The following is a 21,093-nucleotide window of genomic DNA, read 5'->3' as shown; positions in this document are numbered from 1 at the left end:
GGGAGATGTTTGCTGGCCTTAAGTGAGGCTCTTTTAAAACACTACAGTGAGACATGGTTGCCAAAGGGTCTTTCTGTGGTTTGGAGGCTTACTGGGAATTCCTGACACAGGGAAGTTCTTACAGTTATTTGTTGAAATGTCTGGCAAATCCTTTTAGTTGTTGAGAATGGGCTAAGGAAAGAGCAAACAGTGAAAAACTAAAAGGGAAAATAAGCTGACCATGCATTTACAAAGTCCAGGAGGACATCAAGTTTTGTTCAGATCTATCTCTCCATCTTATTCTTGACTCCAGATAAAACAAAGGAAGTAAATATAACATGATGACACCTAGTAATTGCCTTACCATGTAGACTAAAAAGGAAAATGCGTGAGTTCGTTCATCAACAGCTCTATTTTATATTTCTTTCTATGTGGTGTCATACTTTTCCAACGTTTTCTACTTTTTTCTTTAATTTAAAACAATTTCTTGATAAATGCTATTTTGACAAGAGGGACAATGAAATGAGAGTAAGGATTTTCTGTGTTCCTTGGGTGCAGTTTACTCTGTCTTTTGCTTTGCTGATGCTATGGATTTTGTGTCTTGGATAAAAGCTTATAAATGTTGATTAAAGGCAAAAAAGGAAAAATGGAACTAGAGTCAGTGATGTAATAGAAGACAATAGAAGACAAGAAATGTAAAACAAAACAAAACAAAAAACTACCAAATAACCCCTTGATATTGCTAAAAAATTTTTTCTTTTATTTTGTTAGCTACAACATTCACTTCACTAGCACTTTCATATAGCTGTGTTGCAATAAAAAATGTAGCCATGAAGGGTGCCCTGATGCCTTCTGGGATCTTATTATACCTTCCAGAACATCAAAGAAAGGCTAAATTATGTTTAATATAGCTCCAAAAGTTGGTATAGTTTAATACCCTGGCATCCTAAAACCGCATTATCAAGTAAACTAGTGCTAGTTACCACAAATTAGTTAGAATATTAGGCTAATTGTCAAATGCCAGTAAATATTTTGTAATATGTAAAAATATGTAAATATTTTGCCTCTGGAATCCATTGTTCAATTCTTCCCAGAGTCTCTTTGGAAATCATTGACTGATGGACGGAAACAGGTATTTTTAGCCAGGAGAAGAGTAGATTAAAGGTTGGAGAACAGGAATTTACCTTCTTATACTTAGGGCTGTCATGTGGGAAACTCCATATTGGTGGACAGAAGCAGAACCACTGTGCATAATTAACAGGAAGGTATATTTGGGATCATTATAAGACCACAACTTCTGACAGTTAGAACTACCCCCAAAAAGTACTACTTTGCGAAGCAGGAATTCCCTGTCCCTAGAAATCAGGCTTGCATGATGACCTGGCAGTGGTATGGTGGAAAGGACTCCTTTTTCAGCAGGAGAGCACACAAAATTATCTCTAAGTTCCAGTCTAACTATAGGAATCAATGATTCTATCCTGTGGTCAGATGAATACCTTCCTGCTTTAAGGACCTTTCATCTTTGCAAACAATTGCTCATCCTTAATCTGTGCTGGCCAGTGTAAACTGAGAAAGGGCAGAGCTGGGAGACTGGACTGCACAGAGAGTATTTACACTTCAGATGTTTTTCTTTCTAACTGGATGAAAGAATCCCTGTAAGAACCTCCACGAAGCCTCCCTTCCTTTTTGGCCTCCCAACTTGTCTTGCCCCACTTCCTACCACTTCCGTTTTTAATCAGCTCTAGAGCATAGCTCCCAATGGCTTTAAGCTGAGAAGGACAATGGAGACTAGTCTAAAGCTAGCCTGGCAACAGTAAAAAACATGAACAAAATAATAAAAGCACTATCAGATCTTCATGTTGTATATTAAATTTTTAGCATATACTTGATAATATAATTATCTGAACATCTACAGTTTGGTGATTATACCATGTGTTATGCTACTCCGTGTCTCATTTGGAAAATGTCTATTAGAGTTGAAGGAAATTTTGCTTTTTCTGAAGGTCGTATCTCAAATATAAAGGGATCTTTCCTATCTTTCCTTTATCCCTTGATTCTAGGAATCTGAGTTAAGTGTCTTCCACTTTGATGGCTTTTCCTTAGCTTAGGTTTTCTGTTTCTGTTGCTCCCTTCTATCTTATTTCTTACTATGTTCTTTAAAAAAATTTTTGTTTTTTATGTTTTTACTATAGTGATGTCTTTTATCAAAGGTTTCCCACATCTGCTTTAAAAGTAGCCACCTGTGAATAGTAAATCTCTGATATGAAACATCAAGGTTAGAATAGGCTTTCCTTCCTTTTTGGAATCACCAGCTCAGTGGTGTGACACCCCCCCCCCCCCCCCCCCCCCCCCCCCCCCCCCCCCCGCCAGTGTACTGTGAAGAGAATGGAAAGGTGACCTCATCCAGGACTTCTGCACCCAGGCTGTGAGGTAGCTATTTTGGGGCCGGGACTTTTCCCTCATGACCCTCTAGAGGTGTTGTTTGTGCTCAACAAGATACACTCTTAGATCGTCTTAATGGAGAGACTGTGTACCTTTCTTCTACCAGCAACAATGATAGAGATAAATGTGCACAATTTTTCCAGAAAAGAAAACACCCCAATGTGTTGAGTTTGCCAATTTCGTGGTGTAAACACACCCATCATTGCTGATTTCAGGCTACCAACCTGAAGCTACTGAATATATTTGCAAAGATGGGCCCATGAGGCTCTCATGAGACAGGACGAGTTGGCCCAGCACAGCACTGCACTATCAGGCTCAAGCACGTGTATTTTTGTAGCAACAGGACACATTTCCTAATCAAGTTGTTAAGAGGTTATTATATTATCACAGTTCAAGTGTTTGGCAAACCTACCATGATTAAAATCTAATGTGTTATTTTCTCATAAAGGAAGCCTATTAAAGTTATAGAAATGCTAAGAGGGTACAAATTCTCCATTAGACCTGGCATATTTTCAACGTTGTTGCTTCTTTGATCTGTCTGGTGCTCTTGGGTCAAGCATTAAAAGGGGGAAGAGTGAGGAGGCAGAACACACAATCATATAGCGCTCCCTGAATCCTACTTAGAAGACAATGGGGTTCTCTAGTATTAATTAGGAACTTACATGTGGCATGCCTGAACAGAGTGTGAGATTGCTGGAGAACAGTTTAAATGCCACATTCAGCGGGCTCTGAACCATTAGCTGAGTAATCTCATTGTTGCAGGTTTGACAGTCATTTCTTCCATCACCGCATAGCACCTGAAACCTCAGTTCTAAGATTCATCTGCCTTTGGAGGACAACGGCTGCCTGGCTGATAGATGGGCTTGCTTAGCCTGTTTTCATTAGAGTGGCTTGGCCAGTGTGAAGTATGGGGTTGGAAGGAGAAATGCAATTTAGCGGTTTATTTTCCTTGCCTCCAGATGGGGATGCTTTCTCTTCAGATGCTACCTTAGAATCTTCCACAAAAGAAATTGGCCTGTAATAAAGGCCAGTTTAGATCAATTCAATAAGTATTAATTGACTCTCTACTAGGCGTATCATGATAGGTGGCGGGGAAACAAAGGGCAGTAAAACATTATTTTAAATATGCACATCATTTGCAAATATTTTCTCCCATTCTGAGGGTTGTCTTTTCCTCTTATTTATGGTTTCCTTTGCTGTGCAGAAGCCTTTAAGTTTCATTAGGTCCCATTTGTTTGTTTTTGTTTTTATTTCCATTGTTCTAGGAGGTGGGTCAAAAGGGATCTTGCTGTGATTTATGTCATAGAGTGTTCTGCCTATGTTTTCCTCTAAGAGTTTTATAGTGTCTGACCTTACATTTAGGTCTTTAATCCATTTTGAGTTTATTTTTGTGTATGGTGTCAGGGAGTATTCTAATTTCATTCTTTTACATGTAGCTGTCCAGTTTCCCCAGCACCACTTATTGAAGAGGCTATCTTTTCTCCACTGTATATTCTTGCCTCCTTTCTCAAAAATAAGGTGACCATATGTGTGTGGGTTTATCACTGGGCTTTCTATCCCGTTCCATTGATCTATATTTCTGTGTTTGTGCCAGTACCATACTATCTTGATTACTGTAGCTTTGTAGTATAGTCTGAAGTCCAGGAGCCTGATTCCTCCAGCTCTCTTTTTCTTTCTCAAGATTACTTTGGCTATTTGGGGTCTTCTGTGTTTCCATACAAATTGTGATTTTTTTTGTTCTAGTTCTGTGAAAAAATGCTATTGATAGTTTGATAGGGATTGCATTGAATCTGTAGATTGCTTTGGGTAGTATAGCCGTTTTCACAATGTTGATTCTTCCAATCCAAGAACATGGTATATCTCTTCATCTGTTTGTATCATCTTTAATTTCTTTCATCAGTGTCTTATAGTTTTCTGCATACAGGTCTTTTGTCTCCTTAGGTAGGTTTATTCCTAGGTATTGTGCAAAGGAAGCAACTGACAAAGGATTTATCTCCAAAATTTACAAGCAGCTCATGCAGCTCAATATCAAAAAAAAAAAAAAACAACCCAATCCAAAAATGGGCAGAAGACCTAAATAGACATTTCTCCAAAGAAGATATACAGATTGCCAACAAAAACATGAAAGGATGCTCAACATCACTAATCATTAGAGAAATACAAATCAAAACTACAATGAGCTATCACCTCACACCAGTCAGAATGGCCATCATCAAAAATCTACAAACAATAAATGCTGGAGAGGGTGTGGAGAAAAGGGAACCCTCTTGCACTGTTGGTGGGAATGTAAATTGATACAGCCACTGTGGAGAACAGTATGGAGGTTCCTCAAAAAGCTAAAAGTAGAACTACCATACGACCCAACCATCCCACTACTGGGCTTATACCCTGAGAAAACCATAATTCAAAAAGAGTCATGTACCAAAATGTTCATTGCAGCTCTATTTACAATAGCCAGGACATGGAAGCAACCTAAGTGTCCATCAACAGATGAATGGATAAAGAAGATGTGGCACATATATACAATGGAATATTACTCAGCCATAAAAAGAAACAAAATTGAGTTATTTGTAGTGAGGTGGATGGACCTAGAGACTGTCATACAGAGTGAAGTAAGTCATAAAGAGAAAAATACTGTATGCTAACATTTATATAAGGAATCTAAAAAAAAAATAGCTCTGAAGAACCTAGGGTCAGGACAGGAATAAAGATACAGGCATAGAGAATGGACTTACGGACATGGGGAGGGGGAACTGTAAGCTGGGATGAAGTGAAAGAGTGGCATGGACATATATACTGTACCAAAAGTAAAATAGATAGCTGGTGGGAAGCAGCCACATAGCACAGGGAGATCAGCTCAGTGCTTTGTGAACCCCTAGAGGGGTGGAATACGGAGGGAGGGAGGGAGACACAAGAGGGAGGTGATGTGAGGATATATGTATATATAGCTGATTCACTTTGTTGTAAAGCAGAAACTACCACACCATTGTAAAAAAAATATACTCCAATAAAGGTGTTATAAATAAATAAATATGCACATCACTCTCCTGGGGAACCTCAGTTCTAATTATGTATGACTTATCTTCACTCTGCAGTAGGATTTCAAATTTCTGAATCTTAGGTATTGTGAGACCCCAAGCATCTAGCAGAGTACTCTTTACAGAGTATCTGTTAACTCTCTATCTCAGGTTCTTCATCTGTAAAATGAAGGTACCAATAATATTTATCTCGTAGGATTTTTATACTAATTGAATGAAATAATACATGTTTAGTGAGTGTCTGGCACATAGTAAGCACAACCGAATGTCGCTTTTGATCTTGTTATTATCATCAACCTGCTACCATGACAAATACTTCAAAATCATTTATTTTATTTATCTCATTTGACCTCTATGAGATATTATACCTGATGTTAAAATTAAATAGTTCCCTTCAACCACAGAACTAGTGAATAGGAATGCCAATATTTGTGTCTCGGGTCTTTCTGGATACAAAATCTGTATTCATTATCACTCCTGTGTTATATTACCTTCCTCTAAATGGTTCTACTATTTTTAAAGAGATCTTAATGTCAAATTTTCCTTCCTTGGCTCCAGGTGTGTAAAATTTGAAGGTCATTTTTTTCATATAACCTTATTCTTAAAAGTTAAGCAAATATAAAATGTAAGCAAATGTGTAAGACATTTAGTTTCCTAAATGAGAACCATGAAGTGTGGTGACAGATGGGAGCATGATGAGGAAATAGAAGGAAAATAGGTTCTATCTTTAAAATATTTCAATTCACCCAGTAGTAAACTCCCAAGGATTATGTTGCTTTCCCATGACAAAAAGTAGTTATTTGGGAGCTAGCTCCCTTTTGAAGAATCCCTTGAGATTGTAAGAATTTGTTTCTCATCAAGGGAGGCATACTTTGTTTTGAGCAATTGGAGCGTTTTCTGCATTGAGATACAGTCCTCACACTAGGTGAAGAGAACCCAGGTAAGTCCACACCACAACCCTCATGCTTCTCCTTCCCAGGACCTGGCAAGATCTCTTTCTGTCATTTTTATTTGGCTATTCGTCTCTTAAAATGTTCATTCCAAGTGTGTTTAATTTTATAAACTATCTTATAATTTTCAGAAATGAGCAATGTAGAAGTTACACGTTCAAACATTGATCAATAAATGAATAAAGCTACTCTCTATGCTCTGTTTCACATTAACATGATATTTGTTAGACCACAAATCCAACCAGTTGTTTTGATTCTACTTTTATTCATAACCATTAGTTTTGTTTTAATAAATTTACTGTCAGTATATCATCATTATACGAACGCCCTCAAGGTCAGGGTGTATGTTGGTTTTACTCATTATTATATTCTCAGTCCTTCAACACATACTTTGTTAAATTTGTTATTTGTAAATGGCAGTATGAACAGTTATGAATAATTGCCTTCTGGGGGATTAGTGATATTGATATTAAAATAAGCAAGAAATTAAGGCACAGACTTCTTGTTTTTCTCTATCTGTTGTCCCCTAATCATTGATACGGAATTTCATCAATTTTAAACCTGATATTTCCTCATGTATTACATATCTGAAATCTGGATGTGTCCTAAAATCAATGATATCTTGCAATTAAAATTGGCAGCATCTCCTAGGGTGCATAAAAAATGGTATGTCTTACAGTCAAAGTCAGCAATGATTATTTACAAGGAAGATTAAAGGGTTTTTTTCATAGATTGGTGTGAATTGCTTTAATCAGATAAATATGATTTTCTATCTTCTAATTCTCATTGAGACCGGAATAAACAGTTCTGGGAAGATTTACCAAAAAGTGAGAATATAAGAAGTTAGGATAGACTCTTATTCCGTTGAACAACTGGGCATTTGTTGAATATATATGGGAAAACAATGGAGAATCTGGAGGCAGTGCAAGTTTGGGGAAATTATAGGGGGTGATTTCTCACAAATGAGGAAGCTAATATACAGAACTGCAGGCAGGAAAAATAACGTGTACTTTGTTGCACAACTATTTTCTTAACAGGGTTGCCAGAGCCTGCCTTATAGGAAAGTATGTTTTAGCCAACAGTACAATGGATCTTTCTTCGTGAAGTCTTTCCTATTAACTCTTGACCGACTCCACTTGGTTATAATGTCCTATGACACATGGAGTTTGCATAGTTAGCTTTTTTATATGCACCTTATTCTATCAACCTAAATAATTTTGTGGAACTAGGTATTGTCCTTTCCTTTAGATATTCTATTTATCTTGCTCCTAATAAATGTGTAAGCTCCTGTGAGCTGGACCACATCTTATTTTTGTTTTGTTTTATTTTTCTTCTTTCTCCCTCATTGACATCTACAGTGAAACTGAACCAGGGTTTCCCAAAGTGCGTCTGGTGGGATTTTGTCAGCATTATAAAGAAAATAAAGAGATGAATGCTGAAAACATTTGAGAGGTTAAGTCCATTAACTTATTGAATGATTTCTCGGGCTCTAATATGATAATATGAAATATAAACCTCTAAGATGGGGATGTGGTTAACACACAGTATTTTCCAAACGTGTTTGGTCACGAGACCTTTTTTCCCAAATAAAATTGTTTTTTGTTTGGACACATAGACTTCTGAAAATACTATAACAGACACATATATGATGACGATTACAACCAATAGAAAAGTTTAACATAAAAATGTATTCTGGCCTTAGAAGCAGCCTCAGTCAGATTGAATACCTGGTCCTCTACTTACTGGCTGTGTGAGCTTGCCTATGTTTTTTTAACCTCCTTCAGCCTCAGTTTTTTTATTTGTAAAATAATGGCATTCACTCATATGTTTCTATAAAGTCTGAGCTCTGTAAAAAGAGCTCAGTGTTTGACACATAAGAAATACACAAAAATGGCAGCTATCCTTATTGCTATTGATGTTTTGATATTAGTATGTATTAGTATTATTTTAATTTTCTAAACTAGAAACATTTATGGATTTTTAAATTTTAATCTCTCCTTTGTTTTCAAATGTCTTAGTGTTCTCATCTTCCTCTCTTTATCCACAGCTATTATCCCTGTTCAGGTTTTCATTACTTTCAGGCAGAAAGTAGTGTGGTTATTGTAAAACCTCATGGACTTTGGATCCAAAAAAATAAATGTTTGAATCCTGACTCTGTACTTTCTGGCTGGGTAACCTCAGGAAAATCATCTAGCATTTCTGAGATGCAGTTAAGTTTAATATGAACAGAACCTCTTATGTGTATTGATTGATTCATTTATTTATCAGTTCATTCATTTGTACAGTAAAATCTCTTCGACCTTCTCCTGTATGCTGGGCTCTATGTTATTCCCTGAAGATACAAAGAGGAATATGCCTTCAAGTTGCTTACAAGCAATAGTTAGATTCACAAACTTGGAGATGTATACATTATAACATGTCATGTTATGTGCAATAAAGAAAGTAGCAAAGAAGAGGAAAATGCTCCCAAGACCTAGAGAAATGGTTTAATTTTCTCTGAGCTGGAGATCTAGGGACAGGTATGGTCAGAGTAAGCATTATAGGGGAGCTTATTTTGACTTGAAGGAAGTTGGAGATAAAGCAGAAAGGTCAAGTTTGTCCTAGACTCCAGCAGTTGTCTATCAGTATGGAAGAACTCTAGAAATGGCAGGTTATTTTTATTTATAATTGAGTAGGGCAGAGGGATGGAATATAAGGATTAAGAAGGGGTATAGAAGTGGGTCCAAAGCATGCCATCAAGCAAGGGAGATAGATGGGAACAGGTAATGAAGGGCCTTATGTAGAGATTGGACTTCACCTTGTAGGTAATGAGGAATGACTACGCAATTTAAAAAGAGGAGAGACCTAGTCAGATTTGCAAATTAGACCATTAGTCATGTCATGTAGCAGAGTGGAAGAAAAACAAGAAAAGGGTGTATCACAGTCAAGGACATCAGGCAAAATGCAACAGGTGGACAAGCTCTGAGATACAGCAGAGACATTGGGGATGGAGGATGGAATAAACTAGAAAAATTATTGAGGAAAAGCTATCATCAGGAACTTGAGAACTATTAAGTATAGAAGATAGAGGAGAGAGAAATAGAGGTTAATCCACACATTTTTTATTTGACCAGTTGTGTAGAGGAGGTATCGTGAAAGGTAGTCAAGACTGCTAAAGGAAGAATAGATTTAAGGATGGGGTGAAAAGATTCTGAGGTTAGATCTGAATAACTGAGTTTGAGATATTGATGTTGCACTCAGGTAGAAGGGTTTAACAAGCAGTTTGAAATAAAGATCTGGGAATTTAGAGAGATCTGATCCAGAAATGGAGACTTAGGCATCTTCTGTGTAGTTGAAGCAGTGTGGATGGGATTGCTCAGGAAAGGAAGAGGAGGCTGCTGGGGACTGAAACACAGGGAACAGTACCACCATGTTGGGGGTTTTATGGCCACAGAGGACCACTGAGGAGACCATGAAGCAGTGAGTAATTTACTACAATGTTAGTAGTAGTAGTAGTAGTCCCCTTAGTAGTCTAATGTTTCTATTTTTTAAACTGTTACACATTTCTAGTAAAAGAGGATCATATCTTATACATTAAAAACATGTGGCACCTCTGTAGTGCCTAGAATTGAGTTGACCAAACACTAGATGACTTTTTTTTAAATTTAATTAATTAATTATTTTTTTTGGACTGTGTTGGGTCTTCGTTGCTGCACACGGGCTTTTCTCTCTAGTTGCAGTGACTGGGAGCTACTCTTCATTGCGGTGCATGGGCTTCTCATTGTGGTGGCTTCTCTTGTTGCAGAGCACGGGATCTCGGCACACAGCTTCAGCTGTTGCAGCACGCGGGGTCAGTAATTGCGTCACATGGGCCCTAGAGCACACGGGCTTCAGTAGCTGTGGTGCACAGGCTCAGTAGTTGTGGCTCACGGGCCCTAGAGCACAGGCTCAGTAGTTGTGGCACACGGGCTTAGTTGCTCCATGGCGTGTGGGATCTTCCCGGACCAGAGATCGAACCCACGTCCCCTGCACTGGCAGGCGGATTCTCAACCACTGAGTCACCAGGGAAGTCCCTACGTGCCTTGTTACTTGATCACAAATTTTAGGAAGGAGGGAAGGAGGGAGGGAGGGATGGAGGAAAGAAAGAAGGAAGGAAGGGAAGAAGGAAAGAAGGAAAGAAAGAAAGGAAGGAAAAAAGAGGCAGAGGGTGAGAGGGAGGGAGGGGAAAAGGAAGGAAGAAGGAAAGAAAAAACCTTATGAGATATATTTGACTCCAGTAGTCATGGGATCTTGACCATCAACTGAAAAAATGTATTATTTTTTTCCTTTCTAGCCATAGTGCCTTTAGTAATATTACTAATGAGAAAACTAAGCTGATTTTGCTAGTTTAGAAAAAAAGTAATTTTCAAAAATGTAACCTTCATTCATTTCAGTCTCTCACCACTAGATGGTAGAAGCAGCTGACCTGATGGTTCAGGAAGCATCTGGTCTTGGGGCGGGGGGGAGGGACAGATTTGTGAGGCTAAATTGAGAAGCTCTTAGTTAATAAAAACCTAAGAAGGGTTTGGCAGAGATTTGCATATTTGTGAATAATGCATTTTGTTCCAGCCCCAGACCTTGGTGAGAGGAAAGTGGTTGAGTGAAATATGGCCTTGACAGACATACTGAATCCAGGCACAAAAGCTCCTGGTCAAAATTAAGCAAATGAAACAATTCTTGCTTCAATTATCATTAATTGGAAAGGGTACCAACAGCATACCTCAAATAATCCTGGATATTTAAGCCAGAAGTTGGAAAAAGGGAAGAAGAAATTGGTGGGCATAGGACCTACCACAGCACCTCACAATTCAAGAATGCTCTCTAGAACTAGCCCACCATGGGTTAATGGGTGCCCACCATGGCTCTGGAAAGATAAGTCAGCAGAATGATATCCAAATCTCCTATTCCTCTCAGCTGTGTAATAAATATAACAACAATAAGAATGAATTTTCTCTAAGAAATATTAGATTGTTATGTATATTAAAGGCATAAGTTTTTTTTAAAAATGAAGAGTGTTTAGAACAATCCTAACTGTCATTAATGATTATTTGTAGATTTAAGATATTCCTAAAGAGTTAACCCAAGACTCAACACAGTTCTTCTCAAGACTAGGATTACTGCCAAGGCTTTCTATAAGAATTAGAAATAATATACATAAGGCTCATAAAGGCTGCCCATCAGTAGTTCCCCCATTACCAAAAATCGGAGTCGTAACCTTTTAGCAAGCATGTTTTCAATTCCTTTTTATTAGCAAAGGTATATAGAAATTATTTCAGATCTCACACATTCATTCATAAATAAGTGTTGACATTGATTGGGCTTTAGAATTCTTAACTCTTTCCCAGATAATCCAGAAAAGCAATAGCTTACAGGGGAAAGCAGATGGATTTTAGAATCGGACCTACTTATATTCAAATTCTGGCTTTTTTGCTTTCTAGCTGTGCTCTTTAGCAAATCTGTTGACTTTCCCCTATTATAAATAATAACTCACAGGGTTATTGGAAGAATTACTTAAGATAATACATGGGAAGTCTTTAGGATTAGGCACCTAGTAGGTGCTCAGTAAATAGTAATAATTTATAAAGTAGAAAATGTATGTGTATGCAACAGCAAATCTGAATTTAAAATTAATCAGCTCTGTGAACTCTCAGTAGACATGGGCTCTTGTTATATTTTCACACTTGCTGTCCTTAAGAGAATGGTTTTACACTATGGAATACCCCATCTCAGCTAAGCAAAGTTGGATTATCCAAAATTGTTGTCTTTCATATGAAAGTGAATGTCTCTTTGGCTAGTTCCAATAAAGTATAGCAAGTAAGTTGGGAACACAGCCAGGTTTTGAGTGATCCAAACAAGACTGTGCTGAAGCATAAGGAAATGTACTCTGCTTTGTGCCTGGTTTTGGAGGATGTTAGAACACGTGTACAATCTCTCAAGGTAGCTACTTGGAGGGAAGCATTGATTTAGATATGTAATTTTGTATTACTTTAAAATGTATTAGTTAAAAAATTTAAAAGCATTACTTCATAGTAACAAGTGGATATCCAGTAAATGTTGGGTAATAGAGATATTTAACACACTTATTAAATTCACACATTAACCATTTAAGTCTAGAGAATATTATTAACCCATAAAGATGGAAATAGTTTTTGTTCTACGTCTAGCAGTGTATTTATTATCATACTCCACTAATTCTAAATACAGATCAAATCCCACTGCTTTAAACTCAAAGGGATGACTCTAGCACGATTTTGTATGGTGTAATTTTTTCTTTTTTTTTTTTTCTTTTTTTTTTGCGGTACACGGGCCTCTCACTGTTGTGGCCTCTCCCGCTGCGGAGCACAGGCTCCGGACGCGCCTGCTCAGCGGCCACGGCTCACGGGCCCAGCCACTCCGCGGCATGTGGGATCTTCCCGGACCGGGGCATGAACCCGTGTCCCCTGCATCGGCAGGCGGACTCTCAACCACTGCACCACCAGGGAAGCCCTGTATGGTGTAATTTTGTTGTTGAAATCAAGTGTATGTTACCTGGGGTTTTCTTTAACAAGGAGATTTTGGTTATATCAGTAGTTTGTATTTGTTCGTTTACGTTTGTTCAACAAAATTACTAGGTTCCTTTGGTGGGGGCTGGCGGGGGAGTACTATGAGGCAGCTGCTAAGGTCTAAACTTCAACCTCATGAATTTTTCTTTCTTTGTATTCATATTCACTCACCAAGTTTTCTGTCTAGAGTTTGTTTTAGGAGAAATAATAACAATATAAAATGTAGGGGTTTTTTTTTGTTTTTTTGTGGTACGCGGGCCTCTCACTGTTGTGGCCTCTGCCCTTGCGGAGCACAGGCTCCAGACGCGCAGGCTCAGCAGCCATGGCTCACGGGCCCAGCCGCTCCACGGCATGTGGGATCTTCCCAGACCGGGGCACGAACCCGTGTCCCCTATATCGGCAGGCGGACTCTCAACCACTGCGCCACCAGGGAAGCCCTAAAATGTAGTATTTATTGAATTCCTAATATATGCTGGCATTATTCCAAATGCTTTACATGCATTAGGTTATTCCATTTAACCACCCCGTAAGGTAGGTTTTCTTATGATTCCCACTTTATGGACAAGGAAAATGAGTGCTAAGAAGTTAGAAAAACTTTTCTACGGTTACACATTGAGTCCTTGATAGATGTGGGGTATGAGTTCAGCTAGTCTGACGTCAGACCCCTCACTCTTAGTCACACTGCTGAATTATTCACCAGCAAATGCGAACCATACAGTTTTAAAACTGAAGGGGATGGTAGAAATCATCAAGTTCAGGGTTTTCAAACTGCAACTGACCCATTAGCAGATGTGAAATCAATTTACTTGATAATTTTAGAATAGAATAAAAGAACAGAATAGAAAATATGAGAGTACATCACAAGCAGAAACGTTTGCTTCAGTTAAGTGCGGGTGTATACTGACTCACAATGTAAAGTATATTTCTTTCTGTAATCAAGGTCAAGAAAGTCAGGAAGCCACTGATCTGGTCCAACTTTCCCATAGTACAGAAGGAAGGTAGGTGGGGAAGAAAACCTTAGGCCCAGAGAACTGAAATAATTTCCTAAAAACATATTGTCAGAAATGGCGGAGCCTGAACTTCAACACTTTATCGTATTGACCACTGCTGTTTTCTCCGTCAGTGTCTGTTGTGGCTGCCATTACTACCAACTGAGACACTTAAACAAGTAGTTCTGAAACTAGGTGTGTATCAGCCCAGCCCCATCCCACTTCACCAATCCTGGACTCTGTATTTTATTTCCTCTCCAGGTGACTTTGTTACTAACATTGGGAACTGCTGTCTTGAACTCCATGATGCCACAGTGTTTATTGAATGACTGCCATGTGTATTACCAGGGCTTTACTAAACACCAGGGGAGACAATAAAAGAAATAAGAGATAGAGCCTTTCTCTATGAAAAACTTAAATATATTAAGGAAATCAAGATGTGCACAAATCGTTTAGTGAACAGAACTAACCTTACTAAGTTACGAATGGCGTTCCGGGAGGCAATTTTCAAATTCCTCTATAGGCATGGACAAAAGAAGCCTCATGAGGTTTATTTGAGAGAACGTTCTATGAGAAAATATGGTAGAGAACATTGAATTGATTTTCCCCAACTCTCAGAGGAATTGCCAGAGTCAAGTGAGTGAATTTAACCCCAAAGCAGCATTCCCAGGATGTCTTCCCCCAGGCCAACTGACTCAGCAAAATCACTCTGAAGGCAGATGATTTGTTCCTTCTGTAATGGCAGAACACTGAGTGTGTTTGAGCTTGTGGCCGATTTGGAGTCACAGGTAAGTGCATTTAAAATGCACTCTAGAGGCTCTTGTTGGGGCCCCTCTGCCCATAGCACCAGGCAGGACAGCCTACCCCACCCCCACCCGATGGGCCATTAAACCACAGGGCACACGTGGAAGTCATTTCAGAGCTCAGTTTGAAATTCTAGTGATTGAACCTCAGATCGGGTGCTCTAGAGATGTTCCAGTTTTATCTTTTCATGTTATATGTGAGGAAATTTAATAAGTTGTTTTATTGGTGGTTTATTTTCTCAGGGAACAGTAAGACATTTATATAACCAGCTTTTACTTATAAACAAGCAATATAAAACTTAAATATAGAATTTCTTGGGGCTTCCCTGGTGGCGCAGTGGTTAAGAATCCGCCTGCCAACGCAGGGGACACGGGTTCGAGCCCTGGTCTGGGAAGATCGCACATGCTGCGGAGCAACTGAGTCCGTGAGCCACAACTACTGAAGCCCGCGCGCCTAGAGCCTGTGCTCCGCAACAAGAGAAGCCACCCCATTGAGAAGCCCGCGCACCACAACTAGAGAAAGCCCACACGCAGCAACGAAGACCCAACGCAGCCAAAAATAAATAAATAAATTCATTTTTAAAAAAACCAAAACTTAAATATAGAATTTCAAAAACAGGCTTCATTTCTCTATTATGAACAATTAAAGCAGAGCTGCCACTAGACATTCAACATATTTATATGAGTCAGAAAAGGGAGTTCCTACTTAGACGACATGATACCCTGATATAACTTAGAGAATGTGCTGCATGGACCTAGGCAATAAATTCCCTAAAGAGCCAGATGACCTGGTGTTCAATAGTAAGACCATAGAACTATGGAGCTTAGAACTGAGTGGGAACATGTGAAATAACAGTCTAACTCCATTATTTTACACATAAAGAAACTAAGAGTCAGATAGGTTATTAGATTTTCCCCAGGCAGACACACACTTAATGCTAAAGCCGAGACAGGAATCTGGGTCCCAGATTCCCAGATTCCCAGGCCAGAGTTTATTCCTCTATTTCTCAAGAAAAGCAGAGAATCAGGTGTGTTCTACTTAGCATCACAGAGGTTTACTTATTCCAATTTCCAGGAAATGTTGCTGGAAATTGTTATCACTAACTTTTTGTTTGTTGATGCCAATTTTCAGCTTTCTCAAAGGGCCAAACTGATGTTGAAAATGGACAAAAATCTCTCTCATCCTCAATCTCTCCAGTGAAATTGCATGTATCAGTTTGATTCAATAAGAATAACATCTGCCTCATCATTAGTTACCTCTGATATGGCTTCGAATATTTGTGTAACCACTGATGAAATAGCTCTTTAAAAACAAATTTTAAAGAATCCATATATAAAAGACCAGTCTACACAGTGGTGATGTTATTTTTTTCTTTTAGCAGGTGCTTTACCAGAGTTGCTGGGCCATGTGGGCTTGGTGTCAGAAGTGTGCCATTTGGGAAATCTCTGAACCTCTCTGAACCCTAGTTTCTACATTTGTATACCGAAGATAATAATAAACACATTTGGGGCAGTTACTGAGACTAAGAATGCTGTCATTGGCCAGCTTGAATTTTATTACATGTGCTTAAAGCTCCGCACCCTAACTCCCTGCCAGATTCCTGTGGCTACCTCCACCTTCCCTTCCTGTTTCTCTAGTCTCTATTTTCCTTTCCCTTCTCTTCTCATTTCTACTTCTTTAGAATGATCAATGGAGAACAAATGAGCAACACATGATAAAGAAAAAGAAGCTTGAGTGGTTCAGCATAAGTCAGTTCAAAGAGTTGTCTATATATGGGGCTCTCAAAAAAGTCAGTGTGATTTTTGGCTACACTATTGCAATTGTTATATCAAGAACAAAGAGGCGATAATTCTGCACTGTTCCAGAGTGGAGCAATAGGGTCTGAGAAGCACATTTCAGGGAGAATGGCAGCAAATTGGAGTGCTTCCAGAGAGGGGCAAATAGGCTGGTGAGGGGATTAAAACCATGTCAAATGGAAACATCAAAGGCATGAATGATGTGGTCCCTGGAGAAGAAACTCAGCTTAGAGGACATGGTCATTCGTGGCTTCAAATTGTTTATAACAAGCAACTATTGTATATAATCTCTCTAGATACTGTGACCTCTAGCGTAAACAATGAGAAGACAGAGTCTATGTGAGTTATTTTTTTTCAGTAGAGCTGTCCAAAGATATAATGGGCTGCCTCATAAGATAGTGAGCTTCCTGTCACTGAAGGTATTCAAACAGAGGCTAGAAAATCCTCAATAAAATATTATGGAGATGATTCACGTATGAGATAGGATGTTGAACAACAGTGTTTTTAACCGTTTTGAAGTCATGAGCCCCTTTGAGAAATTGATAAAAACTATGAGTCCCTTTCTCACTAAAAAAAACCCAATAATATATACCCACAAAATTTGGGGGTAAAATTTCAGGGATGATTACTTAGAGGGTGGATCACTTAAAGCCCATCTATGTAATCCCTAAGGACCACAGCCTCAAAGTTAAGAATTTCTGGGTGGAAGGAATTTCAAGCTCCCTTCCATCTCTGAGAATTTATGACTGTCATTTCTCTGCCTCGCAAGGAATGCTCGGTCTTCTCAAGAAGAAATCTTTTGTAAGTGTCAGAAAAAAATAGGAGGCGGCCTCTTTTTGATCTGGTCTGTCAGTGAGGCACCCCTGATTCCACAGCAGCTCTCAGCAACAGGGATCAACAGGTTCCCCCAGATAAGGAGAAGGACTGAGGGTCCATTTGATTCAGGGGAGTGCTCGAAATGCAGGACTTCTGCTTATGATCCCATTCCGATTAGTATTTTTGATGTACAGTCCGAAGGCAATTTTCTATGTTCGTTAGTTAGTATCACAAGCTTTTCCCAGTTATGCAAGCCTAGAGCTATAATATCTTGCCTCTCTGAATTTGAGTTTTAACTGTCATAAGATTGTTTTCTTTATGCTTAATGGAAGTTGCATCCTAGCAAAGAACTGATTTTAAATTACCCCATCACCTTGCTAAAAAGATAATGCCTTTTCTATACGATTCAGGCACAGAGGATTTCCGTTACGTGACTAGACTCTTTATGGAAATGTCAGTCATGAAATGTGCACTGGATATTTATTTTTTCATCAGGGTCACAGAAGTGCACTTGAATTGGATTCTTCCTTTTCTCTATACCATTAAGATATTGATGGGTTCAGAGTTGCTGGGCTTGAAATTTTAAGAATAGCTAGCTCATAACATTTCACTTTCTGCTTTAGGGCAGGGTGAGTTGCTTATAAATCAGGCTGCAAATGTGATGAATTGGATGTCTCCAACTCAATTAGCTTAATGTAGGTAGGAGGATTTCCAGGTTTTGCAGCCTCTGTTTTACTAATCCTCTGAGCCGACTGTTACGTAAAATGTGGCTGTGTGTTAAGGCCTGAGCCTCAGAGAAACATGGTTGGTATTTTTCATTTCAACATCTAATGTCATCCTGTATTTCATGGTTTTGATTTGGATCTGAAGCCACTGAGTGATGGTTCTTAACATGATATATTGTTGCAAGCCTTACCTTGTTACCTTTCTGCCTTCTGACCGAGTTAAGAAAGTAGCGTAACAGAATTGCTGCTGTCACTGAGTGATTTAATTGGTGTGTGTGTTGCGGGGGGGAAATCTCAGCAATTTAAGGAAAACTGTAGAAGCTGGACCTGTTCCTCTGTCAAATCAATGATCAGATGAGATGGGCCCCAGCAAAGCAGGGGCTGACAGTTTCAAGAGCTTTCAACATCCTCATCACACTTTGGTAATGAAATTTGTTGAAGGAATTGATTGCAGAGTTTGTTTGCTTTTTGTATTCTTAAGGAAACTATATTGAGGCCATGAATGTTTGTTTTAAAGAAAATATGTTAGATTTAAATCCATTTTATGCCTAGGAATATTATTTGCTATCTTCTCTATATTACCTAGGCGTTAGCATCCATGAGCTGAGGTATTATCCTCTGTATTTAATTCTCTTTCTGCCTCTTCTTTTTTAGCTCCCCACCCCACCCTGGCAGTTCCAGCTCTGTTCTAGCTCATTAATTGTTAAGGACAGAGACTTTGAAATGATACCCACATGGTTAGTCCAGGCTCTTCCATAACTCTCTGTGTGTGACCTTGAGCAAGTCATTGGTCTCTCTAGGTTTTGCTTTTTGATGTATTACATGATAATATTTTAACCACCTTATGGGGCTGAAGTGAGAATTCAGTGAAATTGAGCACTGTGCTGCTGTGTTCATGGTAAATTAAGGTTCAGGTTAGTTGTCAAACACTGAGTACTTACTCTGGGCTAGGCACCGTGATAAATACCATGCACTGGGTAAGATGATGATGGGACATAATCCATTTGCCTTGTATCCGTATATGATGTTTTACGGTTTACAGGGTGTTCTCACGTGTCTCCGTTCAGTAGTACAACAACCCTGTGAAGTAGATGGCCTGTTATTATTACCTACATCTTTCAGAGAAAGAAACTGAGACCAAATGAGTTTAGTCTATTTGCTTAAAATCACATAAATTCGTTCACAAATTCATAGTACAAACATATTGTGCATTTATTATGTTCTGCCCTGTGCAAACCCCTAGAAATCCAATGACAAACAACCCCTGTTCTAAAGGAGCTCAAAGTCAAGTGCGGAAGATAAACACATAAATAAGTTAAATAAAGTGGAAGCTCACAGGACAGAGTAGTCCCTTTCCCCCTCATATTCTCTCATACCTGATGTTTTTAAGACACTGCATCCTGACAGTTGGATCTACTTTGCCTACAGTGTTCTCTATGCACCTAGATGTTCTTGGTAAATATTGACATTGTTTACTCAGAAATCTGAGGACAGACAGGAGTTCTCATGCAGAAAAGCTAAAGAAAGGTTAGTATAACACAAAAGGTACAGTGGTGCTCCTAGTGGGAGGGTACAGGCAGAGCTGTCTCTATTGCTAAGAAAAGCCTATTACCTTTGGAAGTGCTGCCTGGCATGTTGCCTATATGTGAGAAGGAATAGCAATAATCCTAAAGCCCTTTGCTTGCCTTGGCTGTAAAAAGAGCTTGCCTTTGTACTCAGGGGCAAAGGCATAGACCCTCAAACAGCTGATTTTTTTTCTTGTCAGACTAGAGCAGAGTTTAAACCAAACGAGACCCACTCCATTTCTGACCACAGTTACTCTCTGCATTCTGGTCCCAGTTAAGTTGGTTGGAAACTGGCCTCACTTTATCCAAGGGCCTAGTTCGAGGGCATTCACTTCACACCTTCCTCAACTTTGAGGAACAGCGATCATCTGAAAGCCTTTTGCTTGCCTTAGCTGAGAATGTCGGACAGTAGACTTGCAGGGTTTGGGGAATGGAGAACTAATTTCGAATCCTAGTTCTGTCATTTGCTAGATGTGTGACCTTGAGGGAGTCTCAATAAATTCACCTCATTTACCTCAAAGGGTTGCTGTGTGGATTAAAATACTCTTTTTGTGTGTGGGGGTGTGTTTTTCTTTTACCAAATATTACCTAATCATAAGAACCATCCTTTAAAAAAATCTACAAACCTGAGTCCATTTAGACTTACAGAATCAGAATTTCCAGGCAAGGGCCTGAACTGCATTTTAGACATACATCTCAGATGATTTTTATCATTAGGCAGTTTTGGGAATCGAAGTATGTAAAGAGCCATCACTGTTGCCTGGCCCTCAGCAGGTACCATACACACTCCTTAACGGTTACTTAACATTGAAGATCGTTGTTGATGATAGTATTCTTATAAGCACTGGGCTGTTCAGGTCCTGACATCCTTGGCTATTAGCATACTAGTTGGCACTTCAGTAGTTGTCAATCTAAGTTATCTAATTAACTCCCTTACTAAACACTGGCATTATTCCAGATGCTGTAGGAGAGACAAATTGTATATAAACTCTGATATAATCTGAAGTAATTTTCAACACTTCCCGGAGGAGGAATTTTTTCAGTCTGGAGTCTAAAGAAAACAGTACGGCAACCATGCCAAAGATTGTGTTCATTTTTATTATTCATACGCTTATTCATTTCACTTGATTATTCCTACATTAGATTGAAGGGAGAATGACATTATAGCTTAAAAAATGTTTTAACAACACATTTAGAAAAAAAAAAAGTGTTTCCACACTGTACATCAGGAAATTATAAGCTGGGGGTTTTAATCTTCTTTTAGTGCATTATCATTTTCCTGGCACACCCATCAAGCCCATGTGATAGATGTTATTACCTTTTTTTCTTTTTTTAATCCAGAGAACATTTCCTGAGAAACAGACATATTTTTCTCCTTCTGGAGTAGAGTACAGTAAGTGCCTAGCCATTGAATCTTAAACATGAGGGC

This window comes from Aethalodelphis obliquidens, unplaced genomic scaffold (assembly GCF_003676395.1).
Source record: "Aethalodelphis obliquidens isolate GAN/ISIS:26980383/991018 unplaced genomic scaffold, ASM367639v1 scaffold50, whole genome shotgun sequence".
NCBI lineage: Eukaryota > Metazoa > Chordata > Mammalia > Artiodactyla > Delphinidae > Aethalodelphis > Aethalodelphis obliquidens.
This window is presented reverse-complemented; position numbering follows the sequence as displayed.